At 35.5% G+C, this 8,793-nt stretch overlaps 1 protein-coding gene across 1 annotated transcript in view; it reads left to right on the top strand.

Annotated features, from left to right (window-relative positions):
• The window catches only part of LOC134847563 (uncharacterized), a 326,408-nt gene that overhangs the window by 49,716 nt on the left and 267,899 nt on the right, over positions 1–8,793 (top strand). The gene's annotated exons all lie outside the window — the stretch shown is intronic.

Raw genomic sequence — 8,793 nt, 5'->3', positions numbered from 1 at the left:
TCAATACAAAGCTCGAAAATTAAGGCCCACCAAAACTCGTGCTCGTTGATCGAAGGTTGCAACACATTGATGTTCAGATCATTGAAAAGTCTGAATTATCAGTGTTTTCGGTTTTCGGTTTCAGATCATTTGGCGTCTGAATTATCAGTGTTTTCGGTTTCGAGCGTTCTCATGGTCATTACTATCAAGATCAATCAATACTCATGATCAATACCATTCAATACCCAGCAACATGAATCCATTTTCAAACAGTTTAGCTTTTACGCATCAAGCATTAAAGCATCGACACCATAATCGGGTCTTTTTACATACTAGGCAGAAAAAAAAACATTTTTAACATTTTGAAAATTAAGGCCCACAAAGCTCGAAAATTAAGGCCCACCAAAACTCGTGCTCGTTGATCGAAGGTTGCAACACATTGATGTTCAGATCATTGAAAAGTCTGAATTATCAGTGTTTTCGGTTTTCGGTTTCAGATCATTTGGCGTCTGAATTATCAGTGTTTTCGGTTTCGAGCGTTCTCATGGTCATTACTATCAAGATCAATCAATACTCATGATCAATACCATTCAATACCCAGCAACATGAATCCATTTTCAAACAGTTTAGCTTTTACGCATCAAGCATTAAAGCATCGACACCATAATCGGGTCTTTTTACATACTAGGCAGAAAAAAAAACATTTTTAACATTTTGAAAATTAAGGCCCACAAAGCTCGAAAATTAAGGCCCACCAAAACTCGTGCTCGTTGATCGAAGGTTGCAACACATTGATGTTCAGATCATTGAAAAGTCTGAATTATCAGTGTTTTCGTGTTTTCGGTTTCAGATCATTTGGCGTCTGAATTATCAGTGTTTTCGGTTTCGAGCGTTCTCATGGTCATTACTATCAAGATCAATCAATACTCATGATCAATACCATTCAATACCCAGCAACATGAATCCATTTTCAAACAGTTTAGCTTTTACGCATCAAGCATTAAAGCATCGACACCATAATCGGGTCTTTTTACATACTAGGCAGAAAAAAAAACATTTTTAACATTTTGAAAATTAAGGCCCACAAAGCTCGAAAATTAAGGCCCACCAAAACTCGTGCTCGTTGATCGAAGGTTGCAACACATTGATGTTCAGATCATTGAAAAGTCTGAATTATCAGTGTTTTCGTGTTTTCGGTTTCAGATCATTTGGCGTCTGAATTATCAGTGTTTTCGGTTTCGAGCGTTCTCATGGTCATTACTATCAAGATCAATCAATACTCATGATCAATACCATTCACTACCCAGCAACATGAATCCATTTTCAAACAGTTTAGCTTTTACGCATCAAGCATTAAAGCATCGACACCATAATCGGGTCTTTTTACATACTAGGCAGAAAAAAAAACATTTTTAACATTTTGAACTGAAGCTATTTTAGCCAATCAAAATTCAAAATTTTGGTCTAAAATTTGGTAAACTATTCAAAGTTATTTCAAAAAAGCGGCAGAGTTTTACTCAGAACAGCAAAAAAAGAGGAACAAGAAAAAGCTCCCGGAAAAAATGGTCAACTTCACTGCTCAAAACTGGGCTATGTTAGCAATTGGCTAAAGAGTAAAGTGATTGCATTTGCTTAAGCCAAACCGATCAATGAGATCAGTTTTTTGTTATCTCTGCATTAAAACATTGCACTTTACAAAACCACAAAGTTAAGAAGTTTGGGCTGAATAAGCAAAGGAGCTCTATAATCATCAAGCTCACTGCTATTGGTCAGTACAAAAATCCCTTTTACGAATAAGTTTACACAAATTAACAGTGTATCGATTGCACGATAAAAAAGTTTATGCTGTGGCTATGCCTTTATGGTTAAACAATTTTAGATTTCAGAATATTTTTTTACGGCTCATTTTTTGCCAACTCTCATTCGCAATCGCCAATTTTCCGAATTTTTCTGTTACATTTCGCGGCCCAGGTTTTGATCAATTATGCTACATTTTTTTGATATAAAACAGCTCTGAAATTTGAATTTTTAATTTTTCCACTGGTCTTTGTTGTCCAAATTTCTATTTATAGCTTCGTTGCTCTCTACAAATAATTTAGAGTCCTGGGTTTTCTTACTTACTCCGCCCAAATTTCTTAATTTTTCGGTTTTGCAATTTTCAACGTATAAATGCATAGATAACAAAAACACTGATCTAGATGGTCTGTTTGGTAGAAATAAATGCGATTCTTTGATCCTTAGCCAATTTCTAACGAATCCGAAATTTGAGCAGTTAAGGTGGTCATTTTTCCAGGAGCTTTTCGTTTTGTTTTTCTGACCTAGGTAAAACTCTGCAGTTTATTTGAATAATTTACCAAATATTCTTTTTTTGGCAAATTTGGCTGTTTATAAATTGTCTTACAATTGAGAACAAAACATTCTGAGATAGCGCTGAATTTTGATCGGCAGAAATTATTCAACTTCAAGATGTTGGAATATTGTTTTTTTTTGTGTGCGGAATAGGTAAAAAAAAACCCATGTCTTCACTGGATTCCCAAATCTCTTCAGTGTTTATTGTTCTTAAGCGACCTGGCACTTTTTCCGCATGTTCTAGTTCTGCACAACTTTCTTCCAACTACTCTGTGTTTTCATCTTCTTTCTCCTCATGTGATGGTGTTTTTGATTCAATTTTCCGTTGGCTTCTTGTATTTTCCGCTAGCACATTTTTCAAATGTTTTTGATACTTTTTTATGATTTATTTGCTAGATCTTTTTTGGTGTTTCCATCAGGTTCTCATTAAGTTGAGTGTTTTGAGGATGTAATCACCGATGTATTTTGAGTTTTTTCTTTTTTGTTTCCATATTTTTTGATCGTTTTCTGGGTTGAGTTTCCTTGTTTTTAGCGTTTCTCGGTTTTTGTGTTCTCTGTTACTGCTCACACAGTATTTTCTTCGTTTTAATCTTCTGCTGCAGCTGTTTTTGAGTTCTTGTCTCCTGGGTGTTAATTTTTTTGCACCTTTTCTGATGTATTATGTCGTATTATTTCGTTTTCAAATTTTTTGACAGGTATTTTTTTGGCTTTTGCTTTTTGTTTTGCTAAGCCCAGTCTTCCATCCATTTGCCAGTCCTTTGATGTATCAGCTCTGTCAGGCTTAAGGGAGCGGCAGTGAAGTGGTGACGACTCCGCCTCTCAATCAAAAGTTCGGATGTTTGAGTACCATCATGATACATGCTCGTTGCTTTTCTTATGCAGCCAAACTGTGCACTGAGTTGGCGCACAAGTTAGGGTGTATAGATTTCTGGATTCCAGAGACAATTTCTTTTAAATGTTGAAATTTTGTCGGAACAATAAAAAAAACAAAAGAACGAAAGAAAATTAAAGAGAGCCTTCTTGCTGTGGAATCCGCTAACAAATCACAAAAACACAATATGGCCTCATAATGTTAGGTTGAGAGAGAATAGCCAAAGCAATGCACTAAGGGTTTAACCAGGGGTGTTGAACAGCTTGCATGTTGGTCTTTTTCTTTTGGATAATTTGTGTTAATGTTAATCAGAGTAACACGAGAATTTGAGTCTGCGTTTAGTTCAGTTCTAGATTGTTTCAGGGCTAAGTCTGCAATGAAAACTTGGCTCCAACTTTCGCAGTAATTTTTTGTTAATGTTTGTTTTCGGGGTTGCATTTTTTCTCTAGACAAGTTTCTACTTTTAACTTACCATTTTTGACAACATTTTTAAATACCAGTCAAAAAGTTCATTGTCTTGAGCTCAAATTAAAAAAGACAATTTATCGATGACCATTTTTCATTGAGTTATGGGGTTTTATAAATGGCCAATTTGGGACAATAAAAGCGCGAAATTTTTCTTTGTATAGTTTATAAACTCATTTTGTATAGTGAGTTTACTTATCAGTATGATCATCCTTCGCCTGTCTGCATTAGTAGCGGTAAAAAATTTGATTGAGCTTCAAGAGTTACAATCACTGGAGAAACAAATTGAAAATTTTTATTTTAACGAGCAGCTAAACTGTTTATTTCTTAACGATTTTGTCATTTTCACTCTATCTTATTAAGATATTGGGATGAGATTTCAAAAACTACTAGATACATTTTATTGGAAGGACAATGCAGGTTCATCTTTTGAGAAACTTTTTTTGAAGGCGTAAAATGATCAGTTTATTCTAACTAGTTCAGAAGTCTTCTTGCTGTAAAATCATCCTCGCCAATAACAGAGAGAATTTTATGGCACGACTTTTATGGCACGGAAAAATTACAGACAGAAATTGAAAAATTTTTTTTGACCCGGCTGCAAAAACGGCTACATATTTCTGAACAATTTCGCACTAATGGCCAAAACAAGCCAGCAAAAGACCTGTTTTAGCAAGTATTTCGCAAAAATTCACTGCTCCGATTTTGCATAAGATTCTTATATGCAATCATGTTGTCGTTTTGGTTCTTGCAACTTTTAGTATTAGCGCCTAATACCTTTGAATTCCTTTAGCGTCAAAACAGAAACGACTTGTTTTTGACGCCGGACCAAGTATCTTTTTCAATGTTATCTGTAAACTTTCCGCGGCATAAACAGTAAGTCAAGATCATCATTTTCCCAAAGAACCAATTTGAATTCATAAATTCAAAAGCCTTCTGTTTTTTGCGGAGATTATTCCACAAGGAGAATTCTGAAACTAGTTATGGTATACTGGCTTGTTTACGCCTTGAAAACAAGAAATCCAAACTTCACTCCGGCCGGCTCTTTTCAAATACTTTCATCGAGTATGAAACATAATCTAGTATCTTAAATAGCTGAAAAAATAGCTGAAAACTACAAAAATGAAAATACAATTTGTTCATTTACTGGTTGAAAAAAAAAGTTGCCACTTTTATGTCCCGTGACTGTATACATTTGGAAGTCTTCCCGTATCTGGTACAATTCTTACATTCAACGCATATTTCATGTGTTTAGGACCGCAATACATAGCGCATGACCTTTGATCTCGGATACGGGTTACGGCCTAGTCTTTCGAGCACCGCTTTTTTGATTTTATGGCACTGCTGAGCTGCTATTGTCAAAAAAATAATCGCTCAAATAATAATCGAATTGGTTTGCTCTACTTCGTTCCTAGTTCTGTCCAATCACGTGTCTTTGTAATTGAGTTTTGCGAGAAAACTCCTTTCGAACTTTTTACCAAGATGTCTGGTACTTCCTACTCTATCTGAGCCGACTCATCTCTCGTTTGGGACTCATCTTACTAAATATGCACTTCCATGTACTGCTTTTTTGATCAGCAAAAAACGTGTATTATAGTTATCGAATCATCCGCTCCCTTCTCTGAACTGCTGGCGTTGTGTATTCTGCCTTTATAAAGAGTTTCTGCCTCAACCTGGATTTAGCACTGGCCACATCTGTCCCGCCAGATTGGTCAACAGCTCCTCATACGTATTGAGTTTTTCGATTACCACTCAGAATTTTTCACTTTCTGATCTTTTTATTTCTAGAATCGGCCATTTACATCACGGTGATGGTGTTGATTGTGATCGTGATCAAAGTTTTTTCGGTATTAAAATCACTCTTTTAGTTCTCAGAGTTGTTTCTGTTATTTTCACCTCAGTCAAAGGGTCGCTGCTGTTTCTTCTTTTCTTTGTTTTTCTCTTCCGTTCCTTTTAATGTAGCTTTTTAGTGCATTCTTGTCAGGTTTCGTCTAGCTGTATTTGCAATGGTTTCAACTGGTATTCCTCTTTACCATTTCAATTCACAATCTCCGCCTCCATACCAATTACAGAGGTTGAAATAACACTATCAATCAGAATTGCTTTCACTTTTCTAAATCTTTTCTATTTCTTTTTTTTAGTTCACTCAATCGATCTCTAGGTTGACTCTTTTTCTCTTCAATTCAAAATCAATTTATAATCAATCCGAATTACGTTCAGTTTTCTAATTCTTTTCTATTTCTTTTTTTAGTTCAGTCAATCGATTTCTAGATTGACGCTTTCCCTCTTCAATTGAAAATCAATCCGAATTGCTTTTTTTCTAATTCTTTGTACTTCTTTTTTTTGTTAATCAGACAACCGATCTTAGCTCAATTTTGATCAAAACAGTTCATTGTGTTTATTCAGAGCTACAAAAATTTGTAACACTCAAAATTAATTAGAAAGAACAAGTAATTTATTTCAGACAAATTTTGTATGCAAAAACTGATTTTTCTGACCGATAGTATGCTTCCAGGTCAACTAAACATTACGATGCCAAACTGTGCACTGGATAGGCGCACAATTTTGTGTCTGTGTGTTTCAGGATTCCAGAGACAAATTTTAAACATGTTTAAAATTTGTCGCAATGATCAAAGGAAATGAAAGAACAAAAGAAGAACAAAGGCAGCGTCCTTGTTGCGGAATCCGCTTAAAATGTACAAAATGCACAGTTTGGCCGCGTAATGAAATTTCAATTTGATATGCTAAAATTGTTCAAAATTTGCAGACTGCTCACCAGATCTTTGGAAAAATTCTGAGGCCTCCTTTCTGTCAGTGCGGATCTAGAATTTTCTTGAGGGGAGGGGGGCGGTTTTTTGAAAATTTTGTCGGCCTTTTTTTAGGTCAAACAAATTAAATTGATTTTCCGAGCACTCCCAGAGCACTATAAGGAACCTATATTGACCAAAAAATTAATGAAATTTTGGCAAAGTAAGAGAATAAAATTGATTATAACCCGCACCGGAGTTCCATGGATAGTAATCGATTATAATGAAAAAACTTGTCTAAAATTGGTCATTATAATCCATTATTGTGGCAAATTTAGACCACAAAATCGATTATATTGTCATTATAATCGATTATTTTCGAACAACACAATCCACTAAAATCCATTATAATGGATTACAATCCATTTGAAATTCATTATAATAGATAATAATCCATTTAAAATCTATCATAATTGATTATAACGGATTATAATCTATTCATTTTTTTGCAAAAACATTTGCAAAACTTGCAACATTTCTGCGTTACTCACGGCCTACTCGCAATTAATCGAATTAACCCCCTACCCACTTCCCCCCCATCCGCATTTGCCCAAACCCCCTCCCCTCACTCCCCTACGTTTAACCCTACGCCCACTCCCATGATTGCTAAAATTTATCCCCCAGTAAACGGGGGGAGGGGGGTTGTAAGACTAAGATGGGGGGGGGGTTAATTTGAGGAGGGATAAACTGGGGGGTGGGGGGGAGGGGGTGAGGGTAAACTGGCGGTAAATCATAAACCCTCTTCCCAAATTCTACCAACTACCAATAATTACCCTCCATAAAAGGGGCGAATGGCAGTTGTGGTAAACTGGCAGGGAGGCGGGGGGTTGTAAACAGGGAGGAAAACGGGAGGGGGTAAATAAGGAGGGGTAAACGGGGTAGATAAGACAAAAATTATAAAAATTGAAACATGAAATGTAACATTTTATGAAACCTAATAAAGCAACTGCACTAAACAGGAAATGCGATAACTTCGAAAAAACTTGTAATGACTTAGCTCTCAAAAAATTCCATTATAATTGATTATAACCGATTATAAGCGATTATATTTGCATAAAAAATATACGGAATAAAATCTATTTTAAATGGATTATAATCGATTATAAGTGATTATAATCAATTATAATGGATTATATTGATCAGACAACCGATCTTAGCTCAATTTTGATCAAAACAGTTCATTGTGTTTATTCAGAGCTACAAAAATTTGTAACACTCATAATTAATTAGAAAGAACAAGTAATTTATTTCAGACAAATTTTGTATGCAAAACTGATTTTTCTGACCGAAATTATGCTTCCAGGTCAACTAAACATTACGAGGCCAAACTTTGCACTGGATAGGCGCACAATTTTGGATCTGTGTGTTTCAGGATTCCAGAGACAAGTCTTTAAACATGTTTAAAATTTGTCGCAACGATCAAAGGAAATGAAAGAACAAAAGAAGAACAAAGGCAGCGTCCTTGTTGCGGAATCCGCTTACAATGTACAAAATGCACAGTTTGGCCGCGTATTGAAATTTTAATTTGATATGCTAAAATTGTTCAATCTAGAATTTTTTTGAGGGGAGAGGGGCAGTTTTTTGAAAATTTTGTCGGCATTTTTTTTAGGTCGAACAAATTAAATTGATTTTCCGAGCACTCCCAGAGAGCTATAAGGAACCTATATAGACAAAGAAATTAATGAAGTTTTGGCAAAGTAAGAGAATGAAATTGATTATAACCCGCATCGGAGTTGCATGGTTAGTAATTGATTATAATGAAAAAACGTTGTCTAAAATTTTTCGTTATAATACATTATTGTGGCAAATTTAGACCATGAAATCGATTATTTTGTCATTATAATCGATTATTTTCGAAAAACACAATCCATTAAATTCCATTAAAATGGATTATAATCCATTTAAAATTCATTATAATAGATTATAATCCATTTAAAAACCATCATAATTGATTATAACGGATTATAATCTGTACATTTTTTTTGTTAAAACATTTGCAAAAACATTTGCAAAACTTGCAACATTTCTGCGTTGCTCACGGCCTACTCGCAATTAATCGAAATAACCCCCTATCCACTTTCCCCCCATCCGCATTTGCCCAAACCCCCTCCCCTCAATCCCCTACGTTTATCCCTACGCCCACCCCCCGTGTTTACTAAATTTTATCCCCCAGTAAACGGGGGGAGGGGGGTTGTAAAACTAAGATGGGGGGGGGGTTATTTTGAGTAGGGGTAAACTGTGGGGGGGGGGGGAGGGGTGAGGTTAAACTGGCGGTAAATCATAAACCTCTCCCAAAATTCTACCAACTACCAATAATTACCCCCC

Source organism: Symsagittifera roscoffensis, chromosome 6 (genome assembly GCF_963678635.1).
Source record: "Symsagittifera roscoffensis chromosome 6, txSymRosc1.1, whole genome shotgun sequence".
Classification (NCBI taxonomy): Eukaryota; Metazoa; Xenacoelomorpha; order Acoela; family Convolutidae; genus Symsagittifera; species Symsagittifera roscoffensis.
Note: the sequence above shows the minus strand (reverse complement) of the source record. Positions and strands in the feature narration are given on the sequence as shown.